Source organism: Sturnira hondurensis, unplaced genomic scaffold (genome assembly GCF_014824575.4).
Source record: "Sturnira hondurensis isolate 20B ecotype Veracruz unplaced genomic scaffold, ASM1482457v3 Scaffold0006667, whole genome shotgun sequence".
Taxonomy (NCBI): domain Eukaryota; kingdom Metazoa; phylum Chordata; class Mammalia; order Chiroptera; family Phyllostomidae; genus Sturnira; species Sturnira hondurensis.
In genome coordinates, this window is record NW_028079298.1 from 668,873 (window position 1) to 691,997 (window position 23,125).

Genomic DNA, 23,125 nt, shown 5'->3' on the forward strand with positions numbered 1-23,125 from the left:
TCAATCCACTGAGCTACACCAGCCAGGGCAGATTTTGTGTATCTTTTCAAAGAACTAGCTCCTGAATTGATTGATCCTTAAAATTGTGCTTTTGGTCTGTACATAATTGAATTCTACTCTGATTTTGATTATTTCCTTCCCTCTACTTGCTCCGGGCTGTCTTTGTTGCTGTTCTTTGGGTTCTTGTAGGTGTAGGGTTAGGTTGTTTATTTGAAATGTTTCTATATTTTTTTAGGTCAGCCTATATCTCTATGAACTTCCCCCTCAGACATATGTTCACCGTGTCCCATAAGTTTTGGGTTGTTCTGAGTTCATTCACATTTGTTCCCAGAATCATTTGATTTCTTTCAGTACCTTGTGGTTAGAGAAAATGCTTGATATGATTTCAATTTTCTTGAATTTGTTGAGCCTTGTGTTGTGTCCTATCATTTTTGATTGGACCTATTTTGACAGGTCTGTTTTTGAAAATGTTCCATGTGCATTTGATAAGAATGTGTATTCTTCACTGGGATGAAAGGCTCTATACGTGAAGCAGTTAAGTTTCTTTGATCTAGAGCATTGTGCAATGCCACAATATCCTTGTGTTTTTTGGGGGGGTTTGCTTGGAAGATCTATCCAATTTTCGACAATGGAGTGTTGAAGTCTCCTATTATAGTTGCGTTGCTGTCAATTTCATTCTTGAAGTCCGCCAAGACTTTCTTTATGTACTTGGGTGCTCCAATTTTGGGTGCATATATATTTACAGTGTTTATATCTTCTTGATGAATTCTTTTCTTGAGTATTATGAAATGACCTTGTGAGTCTCTTTTTGTGGCCTTTTTTAATGTCTGTTCTGTCTGATATAAGTATTGCTACCCCAGCTTTTTTTTCTCTATCTGTTTTCTTAAAATAATTTTTTCCAGCCCTTCACTTTCAGTCTGTGTAGGTCTTTTGTCCTCAGGTGAACCTCTTGTAGGCAGCATATATGTGGATCAGGGTTTCTTGTTCATTCAATTATTCTATGTCTTTTGATTGGAGCATTTAATTTATCTATGTTTAAGGTCATTATTGATAGATGCTTACTTGATTGGAGCATTTAATCCATTTATGTTTAAGGTTATTATTCATAGGTACTTATTCATTGCCATTTTCCATGCCTCTGTTCTTTCTTTCACACTTCTTCTTCTTTTTGCTAACGCAGTCCCTTTAGCATCTCTTGCAGAACTGGTTTTGTAGAGGTGTATCCTTTCAGACTTCTCTTGTCTGGGAAGCTTCTTCAGCTTTCCATCTTAATTGAGATCCTCACTGGGCAAAGTAGCCTTGGTTGCAGGCCTCCTGTCATCATCACTTGGAGTATTTCTTGCCATTCTGGCAAGAAATACTGGCCTGGAGCATCTCCATTTCCATTTCCATTTCTCTTCTGGCCTGGAGCATTTCCATTGAGAAGTCAGCAGCTCGTCTTATTGGGGCTCCCTTGTATTTTACCTGCTGTTTCACACTTGCTGCTTTTAAGATTCTCTCTTTATCATGGAATTTTGCCATTTTAATTATGATGTGTCTTGTAGTGGGCCTCTTTGATTTCCTATTGATTGGGACTCTCTGTGTTTCCTGGGTTTGTGTGACTCTTTCTCTCATCCAGTTAGGGAAGTTTTCCATCACTACTTTCCCAAACAGGTTTTCTATTCCTTGCCCTTCTTCTTTTCCTTCTAGTATGCCTATTATTTATATATGGTTGCATTTCATGTTGCCCTACATTTCCTTTAAACTCTCTTCATTCTTTCTCACCTTTTCCTGCTCATTCTGGGTGTTTTTTTTCTACCTTGTCCTCCAGCTCACTGATCTGATCCTGTGTTTCATTGAGCCTATTTTTAATTCATTCTACTATGTTCTTCAGTTCAGAAATTGTATTCTTCATTTTCACTTGATAATTTCTATTTTCTTTTCCTTATTGATACAGTTTTCAGTGAGTGTATTGTAGTTTCCCTGTAGTTTTTGGTAATTCTGTTTGAGCTCATTGAGCTTCCTTATAATCATTGCTTCAAACTAAATATCTGAAAGTTGATTTGCCTCTATTTCATTCAGCATCTTTCTGAGGCTTTCTCCTTTCCTTTCATTTGGGGATTGTTTGTTTGTCTTCCATTGTTTATGAGACTCTTCTTGTTAGCCTCTATTGCTTAAAGGGATCTGTACTGCCTCCTTGTATTTATGATGTGAACTTCTATGGTAGAAGGCCTATGAGATTCAGTGGTACAGTCTCCTTGATCTCCTGAGTTCACTGGTCTTTGGGTTTAATTTATGTAGACTCTCTATATGTCTTTGGGTTTTGATTGTTGTTAAGTCTTTCTTGGATGCGACTTTCCCTCCAGCTGGTTAACTAAGGGTCACTCTGTCTATCACATCTTGTAATCTGTTGTGCAGGTGTGGACAGGCTGTGTTCAAGCTGAATCTTCTGTGTGTATGAGGTTTTGAGGCTTCTCTCTTGTTCTTGTCCAGTTTTTTTTTTCTGGGTAATTTCTTTACCATTTACTTGTATTTTCAGATTTGTCCTGCATTGTGGTTAGTGTGACTTCCACTCCCTCCTTCACCTTCTTCCATTATTATCTGTTGATGGTTCCTTTGTGGGTAAGTTTCCTCTTTCAGCAGGTATACTGCTATTCACAGCCCCCACCTACTCTTTTTTTTTGTGATCAGTTGGAGGGGGAAGGTAAAATGTTTTAAGATAGCAAAAGTATATTCTAAAGTATTTGTAATACCAACCCATAAAGAAGACATAGGCAATCCTTTGGGTATGTACAGTGTTAGTTTTGATATTTCACCCAACTAACCACTTTTTAGAAATAGTGGGAAAAAAGTAAGACTCTTATTACAAGCAGGAAAGGATTGTGAGTTGGGTCTAGAAAGCAGTGAGCTTGTGGGAGGTCCAATTATGAGGTAAAGTGAGATTAAAAGATAGAAAACAGGTTTAGTGGGGGAGAGGATAAAGTTAACCACCACAGTAATAAACTATAGGCAACAGTGAATGTGGGAGTGACTTTCCTCTCAAGTCCCCTCGAGTGCCATGGATGAGAGTAGATATAACTGAGACATGATGTGATCTGCTTAGGGAGGAGAAGTGGCCATTTTCCCTAAGTGAAAAGGGTGTGAGCAGTGGCCAGTTTCTCAGGGGAAAAGGCCAGCAATGGCCAGTTTCTCGGAGGAGAAAAAGGCCTCAAGCCCCCTCCTCCAGGGGCTTTTATTGGGTTGTAATACACAGGAATACAGGACGACAAGGATCAAACAGTAGATAACATTTCAAAGAAATCTGAGGGCTTACTGTGAGTCAGAGTCAGTCAGGAACAGAGATTTAGGGGTTCTTGCTCAAACCCTTAATATATGAATGAAAGCACTCTTAGCAGAGCACATTTCACAGGTTTATCAGGAAGTCTTTGTGATGTCAGATTTTTCCCCAGGACACCATTCTAGAAAGGCAAGGAGCTGCACCTCTCCCCATCAGGTATTCAGGCTTAAGGGGATTAGAGCCAGGAAGCACTCCTTCCAAAGAACATGGGGAATCAGGCTATGTCAAAGCTGGGGGTGAGAGTCCATTGTGCTCTCTTTGTTGATGCCCCCCGAGTCCTTCCATGAAGGCCTCCCAAGTGATCAAGTCTGGCTTAGGTTGCCCCTCCTCTGTGAGGGGTCTTACCCGTCATTGACTTCCGACCAAGCTTTGGGGGCAGGGAGAGGAAACTGAGGCAGCATTCGCTACTAGAGACAAGCTTTGTCTCCTGAGGCTCGCATTCCAAAGGTTGTCCCTCATCCTTAGCCACAAGGGGTGGAGATACAATTCCTAGAACCAGGCAGAGTGGTCTACAACAAGTGAAATGAGCTAAGATTTGGGAAGAGGTGCTGTGTAGTATTTACAATTGTGTGGAACAGCAATTTGCTATTTACAGCAGTAATGGAGCAACAGTCATATCACAAAATGTATGTGATCTTAATAACAAGAATAGGAAGCACAGGACCTAGAGTAGTGTGGTTTGGAACACAAAGAAGTGAAAGAAGGAAAATTAAAAATACACCATGAAAGAGACAACAAGGGAACTCAGTCAAACAATGCAATTTAACAAACCAAATGAAGAAGACTAAACAGAAAGAGGAGAAATAAAAATTCAAGTAAAACAAAAGATGCCAGAATAACGAAGACACAATAATAATACAAACATAAAATACTTGCATGTTCTATGGAGTACCAAAGTGAAATTTGTCTCATTGTTTGAGCTGTTGGGATGACCCATCTTTGGGTCTAACTCTGGTCATTTCCTAGCTCCAGGTTTTATTGTATAATTTGTGAGAATTTAAAAAAATAAAAGAAAACAGAAAAAAATGAAAAAGAAAAAGAAGGGAGGAATGAAGAAGCAATTTTTTTAAAAAGCCTTCTGGTTGCTTTAAAGTAGACAAGACAATCCTTCTGGCCTTCCTGACTTCTGCAGGCTGAGGGGGGATTGGTTTTACTTTTCTTTTTTACTGACCTGCACTCTTTGCACTCTTCATTGTACCCCAGCCTTCATCCCAGGTCCTCAGTTCAGTGCTGGGCCCTCAGTGCCCTTCTGTGCACAGACTATGCCTTCAGTTAACCTGTTGTGCTGTCCTTGAGGAGCACCATGTAGAGGCAACTCACACACCACATTCTCGCTTTTTGCTGTTCTAGATGCTAGGGATTCTTGGTGCCCCTTCTGTGTAGTTCAGTAACCCCCTCCACTGAGTTTTCTTTCTGGAGATTGCTGATTCCCCGAGCCCTGTAGCTCTCCTCTGAGAGGGTGTCTCCACCTTCCTCTTAGATAGTTAGTTGGTCCTTCAGGGTCCTGGGCACAGGGGCCCTTAGGGAGGTGCCTCTGGCCTGAGTACTTGGCCTCTGCTGCTGGGGCAGGTCGGGCACCCACAAGGACACAGGAATGGGTGTGCACTGTACCCTGGGGCTTTGCGTGTGAGCATTTGGCCTGGAAAGGGTAGGTGGTGTGGAAGTGAGAGTGGGGCACTGGGTGGCTGCTGTGGAGAATTCCCCAAAAAGCCACTGAGTTCCTCCTTTTTCTCTTTGAAAAATCCCTCCTGTTTAAACCTGGTGCTCCAGACAAGCGCCTGGCCTATCACACAGCCCCACTCTCCAACCAGACCAGGGACTGACCAGGTCAGGGTCCATCACTGCCCAACTCTTCCCAGCCTGTGTCCACCACCTCACTGGGTGCACACCTCCCATGTGTGTTTGCCACTTCATCCTTATTCCCTCCCCTGTTACTTCAAGCATCCAGGTATCTCCTGGTGCTACTCAAACCTTGTTTGGCAGGGGAGGAAGCCATTGACCTTGCTTGCTTTCTCCCTAAAATCCTGCAGCAGATCCTGAGGGTGCTGGGACTGGGACTGTAGCCACAAAGGTCTTCACACTGGTTTCAGTGACCTTATTGTCCTGAAGCACTCTCCTTACCATCTGATTATTCAATGTTCTCTACAATTTTTGGTGTCCAATCTTTATATATGCTAGGATACCACTGGCTGTTCACTATGCTCCTCAGATGATCTGCTAGCTGTTTCACCCATGTGTAGGGGGAACTGGAGTCCACTCCCACCTTTCTTGCCACCATCTTCCTGCTCATTTTAAAGTCAAGGGGTTTTTTTTGTTCCATTTTGTCATGACTTCTAGTCTCATATTAGTTTTAATGCATAGAGAAAAGGCATATTGTGTTTGGTTATCTCCTCAGTGCTGAAAATATCTTTCTTTTTCTCTTTTCTCTATAGTTGGAAAACACAAGATTTTTCAAATATGACCACAGAATGTGAAATCCAGAAATCAAACCATTCTATCTGGCAGAACCCGTGCTTTTTAAAAGACTTGACTGATTCTTAACATTTGAATCAGGAGAGGGCAGGGTGGTGGAGGGGAAATATCAGAGGACCATCAGCCAAGAGGCTAGGCCTGGTCCCTTGTCCCTGGAAAGCTTTTCATCCCTGCTTGGTGTCTCTTAACTCAACTGCAAAGTCAGAAACTTGGTTGGAGAGAATTTCATAGACCTAGCATATATTTCCTTTCACTCAGTAAAATTACTATATACCTATTATCTGCCAGACAATGTGCCAAGGGCTGGAAGAGAATAATAATCAGGGTCAAGCAAAGTCCCTGGCAATTTGGAGTTTATATTCTTGTAGGGGCAATAGACAATTCATAATTTCACAAGTAACATTGTTTCAGAAAATGCTTCATGCTACAAATATAAAAATACAGGGCTTGCACTTTTCGTTTTTTCAATTTATTTTATTTTTATTTATTCTTAGAGTATGTGAAAAAAAGAGAGAAAGAGAGGAAGAGAAACATCAGTGTGTGGTTTCCTATCGTGTGGTCCCCACTGGAGATTTGGCCTGCAATCCGCATATGTGACCTGATTGGGACTCAAAGCAGCGCCTTTTTGGTTGCCAGCCTGTGCTACACCAGCCAGGGCTGGTCCTTGTTTCTTTTCTTTTCTTTACTATTTCTGACCCTTTCCAGAACTTTGCACCTACCGAGTCCATTTTTTCTAAATATGCACAAGCCCCTGCCACCCATGTTGAGGTCTCAGCTCTGATGTCACTAAAATGGTTTCTGAAGTCACCATGACTAACTAATATTGCCTCATCCTCCCTCAGTCGCTGTACAGCATGTCACCGTGTTTTCTTTCCTTTGGAGCCCTTATGTCTGTCTGAAACACTATTATTCTGTCTCAATACATCACTTAGAAGCATGCGATATCCAAAAACACTTTTCTGTTAATATGCTGGTAGGCAAATAATTTCATTTCTATCTTGTCCAAACTGTCTCTTAATCTATGGAATGAAGAAAATATTTTTGTTCCATCATTTAGAAGTGTTCTGAAGAATATTTTAATAAGCATTAGGTACTGAGCCTACCTGTATTCATGTAATAAATACATTAATGCATGTATTTATTTATTTATTTATTTATTTATATGTTTTATGTTTTGTTAGAAGAGCTCATATATATGGACCAGAAATTTCTCTTTTAGTACAGGAACTTAGACAATGCTCTTAAATTCTTAAGAGCATTTAAGATTCTTAAGAGCATTTAGACAATGCTCTTAAATTCCGAAGAGCTCTTAAATGGTTTTAACTCATCTTATAATATCTTGCATGATTTTTTCAATTATTTTTTTTAAGATTTTATTTATTTATCTTAGAGGGGAAGGGAAAGAGAGAGAGAAATATCAATGTAAGGTTGCCTCTCGTGCGTCCCCTGCTGGCCGGGAACTGGCCTGCAACCCAGGCATGTGCCCTGACTGGGAATCGAACGGAGATCGTGTGGTTCGCAGGCCCGCGCTCAATCCACTGAGCTACACCAGCCAGGGCTGATTTTTTCAATTCTTAAACAATATAATGGAAAACTGCTAACAAAGTATCAATATAGAAGGACAGTATGCCTCCTAGAGTGTCACTGTATTAGCATTAGTAGTTCAGTGAATATTTGGAAAAGTTTCCAGAAGCCTGTTTCAGTGTACTCTTACTTAAGGTATATCTTGTGATGGGAAAATAGGAACATCACCACACTATTAAGTCAGATTTTCAATGGTATGTCACAACAAAAAAATAATGAAAAGCATAATTTAAACAGAAACAGTACAGTTTATACTTCAGCCCCATCAAGCAAAGAACCCCCCTACCCACACACACACATACCAAACTGTTTCACTCCCTCCAGCCTCCTCCAGAACAGTCCCACCACACTGAAGCACTGAGGGTACCAGGGCCCTGCACAGAATCTGGCAGTAGGCAGCATCACTGAGGAGACTGCCAACAAAAACAGTATGAGATAGAGTCAGAGCTAAAAGGAACTTGGTGTCAGGTATATGAACATTGTCCCAGAAAGTAGAGCATTTTCCTAAGATCAAATGATCCTTTAGAGGGAGACAGCTGCTACATTCACATGGTCAGGTTGAAGTCCAAGGTTTAGGTAAACAAAAGAGCAAAGAAAATTCTTCATTTCTTTTCTGAATAAACATTTATTGAGGGAATCTTCTACTGGATCCAAACCTTTTGAAGATAACAAATTTGATGAGCCCCACAAACAAATGCATAGATGTTTGAAAAAACCCCACTAACCATGTCCTACTCTCTGAGTAATTACTATATTATACCATTTTACCTCAGTTTTTGCCAGAGGGAAGGTCCTCATGTCATCAAAGGGTGCAAAATTATACTATTGAGGGAAAGATAGTCAGCAGAAACAAAGCAATGCTTGGGCTGTTTTGTACTGAAGCTCAGATGTAAAATCCCCTCCCCCAAACATTCAATATCTAAGGTAAGTTTCTGTTTCTGATAGGAAATGTCCCCTCCTTTCCTTCTAGGAACAGGTTTTGGGAGCTTAGAATCATTGAGTGAAAGTGAAGGGGACAAAGATTTTTTTTTTTTAGACTGGTCAGTCTTCATTCCTTCAGCAAATCTCCAGGCCTCACCTGCCTGTGGGTACAATTAAGTTGCATTTTCTTGAGCTTTACTACCTTGGAAATCTCATTTGAGTTACAGCAGAGCCTTAATCCTTGGCTAGTTTCTAACTGCCTTTCCCTTTTGTCCCCTAGGTCTTACTGAGCAAGATCCAAATTAAGGCTACATAGCCTGCATCCACCCATCAAGCTTCCTTGAGAAATTTCCAGCACATGCACACTTGAGAAAGGCTCCTCACCTACAGGGCTCTGGTTGCTCACTGGGTGTAGATTCTCAAAGGGCTAGGGTGTTGGAAGCTGACCTGCCTGGTTTCAGGGACTATAGCCTCATTAATGGAAAGAAAGGTGTCATGGTGAGGGCTGAGTAAAAATATCTTGAGGCCATGAGCCACTAAGGAGACAGAACATTTCTTCCTGGCAGGTGGACATCCCCACCTTTCTCATATACCCTGCTTGGCTGGGCCAGATGACTGGTTAGTCAATGGCAGGCAAGATTCTTCAAGGGAGGAACAACCTAAGACAGGGGAGTCATGAAAGGCCATCAGAGAACTTATGGTCTATTGAGAACAGGCAGAAAGACCCTCACCCCTGGGCTTTGTCATAGCCCAAATTGTCATTCAATTTGTAAAAAGTCTCTTCATCTCTTGGCTGCTTTCTCCTCCCATCTGACTCAGCCTGAAAACCATGCAAAAGGCACCTGCAATCTTTTAGTGCAACAGATGGCTCCTGGGAGCATATTTGGCCAGAGAAAGAATATTCTTTGTTTCCTTTGAGGCTTGCTCTGTCCTCTTGGTATGAATCAGACACTTGAGATAAAGCAGACACAGATCAGGGATAATACTTGTGTTTTTTCAACTATCAATGTAAATGATGCCAGTTTTTCATGACTGCAGCTTTTGAGACAGTGATTGATGAGCTTTTCCTGCATACTATGTATCTCTGTGTGAGCTCAACTCAATGAGGACTCAGGGAAGGAGGTGTTGGAGTCCCTCCTCCTCTCAGCTGTTGGTCACGTTACCTCCCCTAGCAGATCACGTCTTGGAAGAGTTATTGCCATTTGTGGAAGAATGGGAGCTCTGGAGGCAGAGTCCCTCCATACTATGGATTCCCTGTGGAAACCACCCAAAGCCTGAGGCTTCCCTTTTGTTTTGGGAAATGAAAGGAGAATTTCTCTTTTCCTGATGTTGGGTCCCATATTATCACCTGGCACTCAAATAAACACTACATCCAAGGAGACAGTTCCTCCAGCTTCTGACTTTATTGCCAATTTATCAAGCCAGGCAAAGACAATACCTCCCTTAGAAGCGTTCACAGTGCCCCCGTGGTCAGAACTTCCCAGCTCATACCTGGGCAAATCTGCTAGCATCTCTGTACTTTGGCTTCCTATATGACAAAAAAAGCACACTCATAATTGTTATTGGGCCCAGTCAGGCAGTTAAGTTGACCAGGGTGTGGTCCAGATACACCAACATTTTGGCTTCCGTCCCTGGTCTGCTCAAGCAATTAATGCATGAATAAATGGAAAAAAAAATCATGTATCACTCTCTCTTCTTTCTTCTCTCTCTAAAATCAACTTAAAATGTTTAAAATATAAAAATTACCACTTAATTGTTTTGCCGAAGACGAGATTAGATCATTACACATAGTGTTAAGAACACCACTGAAGTGTATTGAGCACCTGATACATGTTAAATGCTGCTTCTTTCTTCATCACATGTATCCATTCATCTATCCCCACTCCATCCTTGAGGTATGCAGGCACTAAATTTCCTCTGATTCTGCAGCCCTTCCCTTCACATTCCTTCAAACAACCAGGTGTGTAGAATCATGGTGGTGCTATTGGACTCTCCTTGTATGTGAAATTAGAAAATGCAGACCATCATTTTCGGAATTAACCCGGTCATGTTAACTGTACTGAAAGAACCACCCAAACAAAATGTATTATTTGCATTCTAAAAGTTAAACTCAATCTGAGATGTCAACATATAATGAATGAAGTAATATGTTTTTCAGGACTATAGTAAATTTCAATATCTTAAAGACCAACTTCACTCTCAATTAGAATCAAAGTTTTCTCCAAATATCTTGATGTTACATTGAATAATAATTACTTGAGCAGCAAGATCAACAAAATGGAACCACTCCAGCTTCATTTCCAACTTTCATGAACATGGCTGTGACTCTGAGCCACATAATATCAGAACCATCCATACATTTTCCCCAGAATTTATAGCACTTCAGTTTGGCCCCTTGGTTTCAATGGTCCTGTTTTGCTACCAGTTTTCCCATTCACCTACCCACTGAGTCGTTCTTGACAGCTCTCTTCCCCTTCCCTCCTGAATTTAATAAACAATCAGCAAATCTGCTGCTCTTGTTGCAATAACACGCCCTCCCAGCAGCAAGAATGCAGACTTCTATAGTTATAACTAGTTTTGAGGGGGTCTTCCGGCTACAGGCATGGGAGGCCCCCAGAGGAAACCTGAGGAGGGACTGTTCCAGCCTTTCTGGAACAGCTCTGATCACAGGGAGAACCACCTCTCAGCTGGAGCCCAGAAGAGAGGGAAACACCTGGGCAAGTGCTTCCTCCCTGTCCAGAGCATCAGGATCAGCGGACTTTCCCAAAAAGCAGGGCCAGGTCCCAGGCGAGGCAATGTCTGTGCTCTAAAATACATCATGGCTGGAGATCTTCCTCCCCTTTTGAAATTCCTTTGAAGGTGTGCAAAAATCTTGTCAACAGCAAGCTTGAGAACTCCTCTGCTTACCCTGACAGCTGTGAATTATTGGTCTTTCACAGGAGGAATTGGCAGAACAGTCTTATAAGATTCTTCCTTTAGACACCAAAATCTAAAATCCTAATAAGCTTTAATTGTGATAATGCCTCAGAGATGACATTCAGTCTTGAAGGATAATGCTATCATCTTCAAAACTTGTTATCAAGTGATACTTATTCCATAAAATTGATTTAGAGGCTGTTTTCTCTCAAAATTAGACGAAATATTCCTGGCTTCTTAAGTAATCTTAGAGCCTTCCCCATCTTGATTGTCCTTCTCTGAATGTGTTTCAGTTTCTTGATTTCTCTTAATATGGCACCTGTGAGGGGATGTAATATCACTGAATGATGCGGGCTAGAAGGTCAGCTTTTTGCCCCAAATTTCAATGTTTCCCAATATTGACCTTAGCTAAAACCTTACTTGTTTTCACAGGAACTGCTCAAAATTCAGGTCTCGGTTCTGTACTATCAAAATGGGATTCAAGGCTTTTGTTAGTGTCTTTGGTTTTCAGGAGTGTCACAGCAGATGAGAACTAAAGGACCCATAGAAATTGCTGGCACAGTGTCTTCAAGTTGTGAGTTACAGCTCATTTGAGGATCATGAAATCCATTTCAGAGGTCATTACCACCTTTACCTTTATCCATGAAATAAAACATAGAGGAATATATCACAGTGCATTGCATTCATGAGGGGCAAGAATTATTTCATAGAACTTTCAATTCAGCTTATATATGTGTGGGTTTGGATGTTTACTAGCTTATGACCATCCCATCACTGAGTTTGGTCAAAACATTAAAAGCCACTGATCTAGTCTAACCAGGGACTGCAGCATGCTATAAGGCATAAGCATTTGCTTGAAATTTAGTCAGAGAATTCCTGGTTTTAAGCCTGGGCTCTGCCGCTTTGGAATTGCGTGAACACGGGATCCTATTAAGCTTGATTTAAACTTAGCTCACTTCCTGATCTGCAAAAGCGGGGTGACAACAATATTTTCCTCAAAGAGGTTTTAATGAGAAACACAGTAATACTCACTTCCAGTTTCTAAGCTCACACCATGTGCCAGGATTCATGACCTGAACTTTACCTGTATTATTAAACAAAAGAATCCTTTCATTTCGATGTAGTTATCACCCACCAAACAAAAAAGTGAGGCCATTTTGTCTAGGCATCTTTATTTACACATTTCACTACATTGGCCCTAAGTACACTATGACTCCATGTAAATTTAATGATACATTTAGAGTACTTAGCCCAACTAGAACTAAGTACTGACACCAAGGAGCATTTATAATTATATTTTTTATGATTTTATTTATCTATTTTTTAGAAAAAGGGAAAGGAAGGAGAAAGAGAGGGAGAGAAACATCAGCATGTGGTAGAGGGGTAGCCTCTACCATGCCCCCTACCAAGGACCTGGCCTGCAACCCAGGCATGTGCCCACCCTGGGAATTGAACTAGCAACTCTTTGCTTCCTAGTCCGACACTCAATTCACTGAGCCACATGAGCCAGGGAGGAGCATTTATAATTTAATGCCATTCAAAGAAAGGGCCCTCCAACAGATGAAGTGTTCAGGCTGATTTGTAGGTTGATGCCCTTCTTCCTTCACCAAAAAGTTTTCCTAGTCAGGCTCAAGTACATGATGTGCTTTGTGACCAAGTTCACTGACAGCTTGACAGAAGGACAGCCAACAACAAGCAGCTGCTGGGTTGTGGACCACACTTGGAATAGCACTGGCTCATGTGGTAGTGCTGTAATCATCTCAGTCATCATGATTATGTTAGTCTTCTCTGTGAAATATATTCAGATCTCCTCTTTCACTGTCCAAAATGCTTTTTCCTACTCTAGCAAAGGTATACTTGTACATGTATGCCTGTTACTTTCATCATGTAGATTTCAGCATACTATAAATTTTAGAATTTTTAGTTGACACCCATATGTACCAATTAACATCACTGGCCTTGCGTTACCCACACACCTACTGATCATGTCTTTTTTGATTTCATGGAAAATGCTGACACAAGGCTAATTAGGAGAAACCCAAGGGCTTATGGGCATTTAGTAGAACAATGACAAGAACCATGGCATACATGCCCTCAAAGCCTGTGTGCCCCCATATTAATCTGTCTCAACTATGGAAGTACAAATCCAGCAAACCTGCACTTTCCAAAGAATAAAGGAGATGGAATGAAAGCACTGGAAAAGAAATAGATTGGAAAGCTCCATGGTGTGGTCACAGGCATTATTGCACCTTGATGACAAAACACTACAGGCATTTACTAAAAAACATCACTCTCTTCATATGCCCAATGAATTCTAATTTTTCACATGTCTCAAATGAAATCCAGACTGGCTCTCTTTTTTCTATTCATCATTTTGTTTTTTGTTTATTTATTTATTTTTTATTTATTTTTAAATATATTTTATTGATTATACCATTACAGTTACTGTTCTATTCCCCCCCTTCATTCCTCTCCACCCTGCACACCCTCTTCTGCACCATTCCCCCCTTTAGTTTATGACCATGTTTCTCAAGTTCTCTAGNATCTAACTGTCCTCTTGGTTTGCTTTTGTTTTAGGTGTGGTTGTTAGTAACTGTGAGTTTGCTGTCCTTTCACTGTTCATATTTTTTATCTTCTTTTTCTTAGATAAGTCCCTTTAACATTTCATGTAATAAGGGCTCGGTGATGATGAACTCCTTGAATTTGATCTTATCTGAGAAGCACTTTATCTGCCCTTCCATTCTAAGTGAAAGCTTTGCTGGATAGAGCAGTCTTGGCTGTAGGTCTTTGGATTTCATGACTTGGAATACTTCTTTCCAGCCCCTTCTTGCCAGTAAGGTATCTTTTGAGAAATCAGCTGACAGTCTGATGAGCACTCCTTTGTAGGTGACTGTCCCCTTATCTCTTGCTGCTTCTAGGATTCTCTCCTTCATTTTAATCTCGGGCAATGTAATTGTGATGTGCCTCGGTGTGTTCCTTCTTGGGTCCAACTTCTTTGGGACTCTCTGAGCTTCCTGGATTTCCTGGAAGTCTATTTCCTTTTCCAGACTGGGGAAGTTCTCCTTTATTATTTGTTCAAATAAGTTTTCCAGTCGTGGCTGTTCCTCTTCTCCCCTTCTGGTACCCCTATAATTCGGATGTTGGAATGTTTAAAGATGTCCTGGAGGTTCCTAAGCCTCTCCTCATTTTTTTTGAATTCTCATTTCTTCATTCTTTTCTGGTTGGATGTTTCATTCTTCCTTCTGGTCCACTCTATTGATATGAGTCTCAGTTTCTTTTCCTCACTATTGGTTTCCTGTGCATTTCCTTTCATTTCAATTAGTTTAGCCTTTGTATGTTCCTCTAATTTGTGGCTAAAATCAACCAGGTCTGTGAGCATCCTGATTACCAGTGTCTTGAATTGTGCATCTGAGAGGTTCGCTATTTCCTGGTCACTTAAAGTTATCGGCTGTGGGGCTTTGAGTTCTTCTTGAGTCATATTTTGGACTGTTTGCGCCTGTTACATATGAGGAGAAGAACCCTAGGTGTTCACTAGGGCGAGGCAACTCAGTCTCTGGGTTGTGACGTTGAATGTGGGGGTGGGGCCAAAGGAAAGCAATGGTGGGCCCCCTCTGCTGCCTCCCGATGCCACCTCGGGCCACGCGGTCTGTCCCACTGAGCGCAAAAGTGAGACCACGGTCAGCCTGCTGCTGGGTTCGCCCGCTGGGCTGGGGCCTGTGAGGTCCATCTCACTGCTCACTCCTTTGCTGGTTTATCTGTGCAAGAATGTGTGACCACAGCCAGCCTGCCACCCTGAGCCTTCACTGGGTCAGCCTGACATGGAGCTACCTGGGCGCCTGGGGTTGGGGGATCTTTCTTGCCTGTCCCTGCTCTGCTGCTGGCTCCACCCCTCTTACTGGTCTGGTTGAATGGTTGGTTGTTGTCGGACTTCCGTATAGTTCAATTTTCTGTTCTTTGGCTGCATCTTTGTTCTCCAAACCTTTGTTGTATTCAAACTTGGTTGTGGGAGAAGGCACAGTGTTTCCACCTATGCCTCCATCTTGGCAGAAGTCCTATTCATCATTTTGAATCAAATCAGTGTAACACTATATCTATATGGTTAATGGTCCAAAAAATAAATTTTTAATGTCACCAAGGGAACACTTTTTGAATATTCTCCTCCATCCATAAATAAAAATTCCCTTTTCTTTTGTTCATGATTGGGGATTATCTCTATAGAATCCTGAATGGTAGGCTTAGTAAAGGAGCAAGATTGCTACATTAGGCTTGCCAAGCAGCTTGTTCTTAAAGTGCTGATGATAGCACAATGCCCAGCCACTCTGGCCAGCTTTGTCCTCATCAGGGTCCTACCTCCTCTAAATGTCAGTGATGCTGCCTTAAAAATTGCTCATATTTGTATTTACTACTAGGATGCAAGACAGCTAGAACTAATGTGTGTTCAAATAATCTCGACTTGATAAATTTGTTTGGTGCCAGAAATGCAAGGATGGCACGATGTTTGTAAATAAATGAATGTAATACATCAGCTAGACAAAAGGAAAAAATCACATGATTGTATCAATAGGTGGTGAAAAACCATTTGATATAGGATAGCACACTGCCCTCTTGATAGGATGTGCTCTCTCTGATCTCTCAACCTCTAGTTTTGCCCCATTTCAAACCATTCTCTACCTTATGTGAAGCCTGATTGATCTTTTGAAAATATAAACATGATCCTGTCATTTACTGAAAACATATAATGGTTTCTTAAGGCCTTGAGAAACAAGTCCAAAACCCTTAGTGTGTCCCCTCAGGCCCTCCATCATCTGACTAGTTTTCCTGTTTTACCCTTCCTTCACTGCTTTTGTGTGGTCACACTGTGAGATCCTCAATGGCTCCATAACCTTTCATCCCAGCTGACAGCTGTGTCATGCCTTGTGTCCCACAGTTCCCCACTGGCATAGTTGGGAGAGTTTGTACTTCTTTTAAGCAACTCCCATTTTTCCTGTGCCCTCCTCCTTGCTCGCATATTTACACATTTCTTGAAACACTGTGAAATGATACAACCTTGTCCACCATTAGAAGTTTAAAGATCTCATTCAGCATGGGTGCTGCAGATTGTAAGCAACAGAATACGGATGAAACATGGCCTAACCAATAGGCATTTGTTCTTCCCACACAATAACAAATCCACATATAGCTGGTTCCAGAATAGAATTCAGCTACTCAATGATGTTAAGGTAGGCTTTCTCTTCTTCACTGTTCCCCCATTGTCACAAGATAACTGCCAGCAACCAGAAGCTGACAATAACTCCCAGCATGAAAAGAGAAAAATGTGTTCTCTTCACTGCTGTTCTTTTTATAAAAGAAGTAAATATTGTCTCAGAAATGAACAGGAGACTGTCTTATATGAGTCATTGGTCTTAACTGTTCTAAATGCCAGGGAAAGGGTAAATTTAGCTAGCATCAAACTGCTACTAAGAGAAGCTTCCTCTATCCACAAAGTGAAGGTCTGAAAATAGCAGGTGGAAAGTGTATGACCAGGATCTTCCTGTTGATACTGTGAACCCTGATGTCCCTGTAATTTCTTCTATAAGGAACTAGTGGAGGAGAGGTATCCTGAAATTCAAGAATGAAGATTTCAAATGTAGTGGGTACTATGTGGAACTACTCAGTCCAATAGGGAAACATTAGCCACATACAACTTTTTAAATTGTTTTTGTAAATTTAATGAAGTAAAATTTAAAATTAAGGTCGTATAAATAATCAGGTTTTCATCTTGGATACCTGGGGAGTGGTGGCTTGATTTATAGAAGAGCTAGCTGGTTTTCATGCAAATCAGATAAGAATCAGAATTTAGAATATAGGTCTCCCCTCAGAGAAAATGTACAGTTGTGAAAGTGACTGCCTTTGTGTGTCAGCCACGACTTTGTGCTTTTATGTGATGTGACTTCATTTTACATGGCACAATTTGTTTTCTAATACTTGTCTCAGATTTCATTCCAATATTATTTATTACCTTATAATTTTTGATTTTTGATGGGTTGGACTTCAGTTTAATCATAGATTGTTACAGTTGCATCAGTGAACTATGGCTCTACACATAGAACTATAAATGAATACACTGCTTTGATACAAAGTTATTTTATGGAATTGAGACAGAATATTGGGAAGCTAGGAAAATTTCTGGGCAAGTGGGATGGGGAAACTGACCCAAGAAAATTAAACAAGGGCAAACAATTTTAAAAACGTACAGCCATCTAGTAAATCATAAGGCCTTATCTTCTCTAACCAAGGATTCTTGAGAGTAAATATTTTATACCTCTCCCCTCTAAACACAGAATACTGAGCTTAAATACCCTGGGCAGAGAGAGAGAGAGAGAGAGAGAGAAGAGAGAATTTATGCCACTTGTACCACCTAAACCCAAGGACCAAGAAAGTCAGGGGAAGAAATAACTGATTAAAGCCTGGCAGACCCAAGATAAGAGGAAAACCATAAAACAGACCGAAGAATAACCTCAAATTCCCTTCTAAGCTCATTTTGATGCATCAGCTTAAGGAAAATACTCCTGAAAGTTTTATTCTACTGACATCCTCCCACAAAATTTTTAGCAGCAGAAGACCAATAAAAACCCTTGAGACAGTCAATGTAGACTCACTCTAGAGCACTCCATGCTCCTTGGTGGGCCAGAATGTTCTACTTCCTCCTAAACTCAAGGTTCTACATGCGAGTTGCAACCAGGGGAGCATCTGACAAAGGCAGCTGTTCCTGGGCTTACCTCTGGTCCTGTCTGTGACTTGCCACTCAGCTACAGGCAGCCCTGCCTTGGTTCACTTCTTTTCTGTAAAGTTCCTAGGGAACCAAAGCATTGCACTGCATATAGTCTCCTGTTGCTTCCTCTACCCTAAGTGCTTCCTTTGTTTCACTGTTCTAAGTTTTAATGAATATACTCTCAAAGTCACCTGGATCTTGTTGAGGAATAATTTCTATACGAAGGCATGAACCTATACACTACAGTCTTGCCTGAGGTATACCCTCTCCATTCTCAGGCCAGTTCCATAAAACAACCATTGCCTATTCCTAAGTTGAATTGGAATGTTATGTTAAATTCCAGGCTCAAAAAAGAAAGAGAATGAGTGTTCAGTGGAGTGAATTCTTTTGAATGACTTTAATTAAAATCAAAGAAATGCAGTCTGTCTCCCAAGGGATGGTAAGAGTTAATTAGAGTGGTTATTGCTGCTCAAATAGAAAACTGAACTAAATGTTAAGTGAAGTAAAATGTAGCCCAACAAGTAATTTAGCATCTAAATTATATGGTATAGTGAACATTTTTTACAATCGCCCATATATATATATATGTAAATATATTAATTAATATACATTAAATCAATAAATTAATTGCATTTCTATTATAATATTTTATTTCATGAATTATTAATTTATACAGGCAACCTGCTATTGTTGAAAATGCCATTATAAATCTGTTGTTGGGGTATGATCCTCTTATTTGTTTAGGATAAAGCTTAGAATTCCTAAGAGGGCAAGAAAAAAAAAACACAATAGAAGCCTCTATACTGATTTCAGTAACTGCATCAGGCCAGGCCAGGCCAAGGTGAGATATCAGGCTGGAGCAGGTGCTAGCAAATCTGGAGGTACTTCCTGTCTATGTGCATTGCTCTTGAACTCTGGAAGTGGATCTAGAGGAGCAGGAGAAAAATAAACATCCACACACACATACTTGATTTTTCCTGGCTTTTCTAGAGACAGGAATTTTGTCAGTGCCTTTAAGGGAATTTCTGCCAATAAGCCTCCCCTTCCCAGGTCATCTTCCCAGGCTGCAGTTTCTTCACCTTCTGGTGTTGCATCCTGGGACACTGGATATTTCAGGTTGACCAACAGAAGTTGGGCCTCGCACAGCTGCTGCGAAGTAGGGAATTCTACCTGCACCAAGGCCTGCTACAGATGAAACAAGGACAAATGTAGGGGCTGGTCAAACGCCTGCACCTGGTCAGGCCAGATTCCCCCTGCAGAAGCGATAGCCCTGGGGAGAGGGAGTTGGGCAGCAGAGTGAGAGTCAAGAATTTTCCTTCTATGCTGTCCTCTCAGGGCAACACTTTTTGGGACAGGGCCTCAGTGCATGCCCATGTCTAACCAGGGGACACCCCAATGCCCACCCTGACTCCTGTGGGCTGTCCTGGGAGTAGCAGGCTGGCAATGCAGTGGGTTCAGTATTGACACCTTTTGAGAGTTTTCTTTCCAATGACATTTCTTTTCAAGTTCTATACAATGCGTACCCCAACCCATCATGCACCTGCTAATCTGGATTTAGGTTTGAGGTAGATTAGTGAGTAGACTCTGACCACATCTCCTGTTTGGAGCCTGGGGATGGTGGTGAGGGTAGTTGACTCTGGATTGACTCTGGAAAGGGGTCGGCTGAACAGAGTAGATTCTGTTGGGTTAGGGACCCTAGGACAAAATGCAGCCCAGTTCTATGGGACAAATGCAGGACAAATGCAGCATTTGTCCAGTTCTGTGAGGCCAGGGGCCCCATTCACAGTTCTCACTATTCTGTCCTCTTGTGATAGAATCCACCAGGGATCAGGCTGCCCTAGGATATCAGATCTATAAGATCTCAGCTTTGCCAAACCCTCTCTCTAACACCTAGTGTGCTCACAACACAGGATGTCTTCCTTCTGGACACAGATACCACCCACCTTTTTATTGGATCCTTTAGGGACTATCCATTGTCACTATAAGCAGATAGGCCTTCTGGGGTCCAGAACGCCTTTACTGTCTCCAATGTAATGGATAGAGTATAGTACTGGCAAATGGTATCTATTGTGACTGATTCATTGAGTACAACTGAGGCCTAGGAAAGTGTCTGCTTCATTCACTGAGTTATGCTCAGTGACTCTATTAAGACCTACTTGTACTAGGTGCTTCATACATACTATAGAATAAATAAAGTCCAACCAGAACCATCCCACATATCTGAGTGATCCTGGGGAAACCCTCTATTTCCAGAAAGTTCAAATATGGACACACCAAAGACAGCACCAACATGAGCAAAGTGCTTTCCCCAACTTATTCACAGATCACTTTCCATTTGATATCCAAGCTCAGAAATGCCACATGCCATGATAGAGGAGGCAGGTGAATTTCCATGGTGGACAGAAAAAGAAACAATTGCCATGAACTGCTGTAGTACATCCAGAAGCCCTATCTGTGGAGCCAGGAGCCAGCTAAGGCCTGACTGGATTATTCCCCACTGTAGTCTCTGTGAGAACAGTATGAGGTTTGTCCACAGACACCCCACATTTCAAAGGAACAAACTGAGGCTCAGGGAGATCTGCTGACATTTTAATGCAATTCTGCTAGGAGTGTGCAGAACCGCAGCTGTTTTGAAAAGGGGATGCCTGCTCACCGAGAAAGGAGATCATACAAGAACCATTGGGCTCTGGCGAAAGCCAGTGTGTGGAATTGAACATGGTGAGATTTCCACTGAGGAAATCTAGAGCCATGATATCTACCACATTATTCAGCATTTGTCCCTTGAGGGCCTGCCATTTGAAGGGTTCATGTAATTAAGCATGAACTCAAGTGCACTGTGGGTGGGACCAGTATAGACATCGCGCCAGTGGCATTACCATGAAACATCAGGAGTACTGAGGTCTAGACCTCATCCAAAACTCCTAGCCCCTGAAGAACTTGTGCAACAGAAGGGTGAGGAGAGCCCATGCTGAATAGGGTTTTATCAATGGATTTTAAGAGTACCTCCTAAGTTTGTAGGATGGGGCTTTTGATACCATTTTTATTTTCTAGACATTTCATTTAAGATGAGGCATAACAGACTTTCCATGCTAATAGTGTGTATGAATAACTTTATACCCACAAGACCTCAAAGAGCACCCTCATAATCAAGATGAAATCACACAGGTTTGGGTATGTCACATAACTGCTGAAAGTCACTCAGGTTGGAACTGAGAACTGTGCAAAGCTGGGGATGTACGGCATTCCCTCTTAGTTATGTGAGCTTCTATTCCTCACATGAATGGCAATGGTTCGGGGAAGACTGTCCCTCTCCATTTGGGAAGTGTGTACAAGAGGGAGGGACACAGCCTATAGAAAGCAGGGACTTCCAAAATTACACTCATTTCCATTTCTTTTACATGAAAGGTAATTTTGAGATGCAGAAAGTGTGTAGGGGCAAATGCCTGGTCATGCATCACTGGACATAGCTCATCACGAGGCATGAGTCTCAGCCTATGACTCAGGAATGTGCAATCCAAGTGGATGAAAAAAGCTGACAGGTGACTCAAAGGAACCTGGGAAAAATGAAAATCAGGGAACACTGGGATTGTTTTGCACCTGCTGAAATCAAATTGGTAAATTTTTATTATATATATATATGTGTGTGTGTGTATGTATATATATACAGTTCTTCANTTTCCATTTCTTTTACATGAAAGGTAATTTTGAGATGCAGAAAGTGCATAAGGGCAAATGCCTGGTCTTGCCTCACTGGTCATAGCTCCTCACTTGGCATGAGTCTCAGTCTATGACTCAGAAATGGCCATCCAATCCATGTGGATGAAAAAAGCTGACAGGTGACTCAAAGGAACCTAGAAAAAATGAAAATCAGAGAACACTGGGATTGTTTTGGACCTGCTGAAATCAAATTGGTAAATTTTTATTTTTTATATATATACAGTTCTTCAATTAAAATTGTCCTTATTTTCCCTAAATTGCTCTAAACATAAACACATGAGAAACACTTGGGCCAGGCATGCTATAAGGAAACAGCCATCATCGCAAAAGTTCTGTTGGCACTGTACTACTACAGATTTGCATTTTGGAATCTGGAAATGGCTGATAATATTTTACTTGTGCATGTCCTCCCAGCTGAAGATAGTACAGGTAAACATTGTGTTCTTAAGTTTGTCATCAAAATCCATTATTTTGGAAACCCTAGAACCTCAAAATGTGCCTGAATGAGTTATGTCCTAAAGGAAGTTATTAATGTTAAGGTTAGTTCAGTGACATGGGCTTTAAGGCAATATGACCAATGACCCTAGAAGAGGATGGGGGGACACATGAAAATACAGGAGATTTCATGTGACAAAGAGTAAGAAGACAGCCACGTAAGAGCAAGAAAGGATCCTCTTAAAAGGATCCAGACTTGCTGACACCCTCACTTCTAACTCCTCTTCTTTGTAATTGTAAAAAGTTAAATGTCTGCTCTGTACACCATCCACTGGAGTCCTATGTTATGGCAGCCCCAGACAACTTATTCAGGCACTTGTACACACTTCTGTGATCCTTGCAGGACTGCTGATTTGGCACATGTAGTGGATGACACCATGTCCACCAGCACTGAGAGGCTGCACTGATGTGGCAAACAACCTCCACCACCGAAGAAGTTCTGCAAGACTGTTGACCTCACTGCTCTGCAGATATGTGGAGCCGGTAGTTTAAAAACAACATACACTGAAAAGGAAGATGGTAGAGGAGTGAATAGAAATCACACTGATGTCCTCTCAGAACCAATCTGACATTACAACTCAGTTCTGGAGAAATTACCTGGAACAGACAACTGAGCACGAGCAAGAGAGGAGCATATGACTTCTGATATAAAGCAGTAGCTTTGGCACAACCTTTCTGGTGAGCAGTGTGGTACAGACTCAAGAGTGCTGTCTGGGTGCTCCCAGGCATCAGGGCCATCAGGATAATTAAGGGGCTGTCTGGATCCCCTGGAGAAGATTGGTGTCTAAACTCTAAGCTAGGATTACCAGCCTAGAACACCAGGGTCCAAAAAGCACACAAATAGCAATGAGCAATGAAAAGTGGAAGGGTTGCTCTCTGCCAAAGACAGATGGTTGGAAATTCAAGGGCCATTTAAAGAGCCAACACACTAATTTTCATTTGCCTCCACTTAA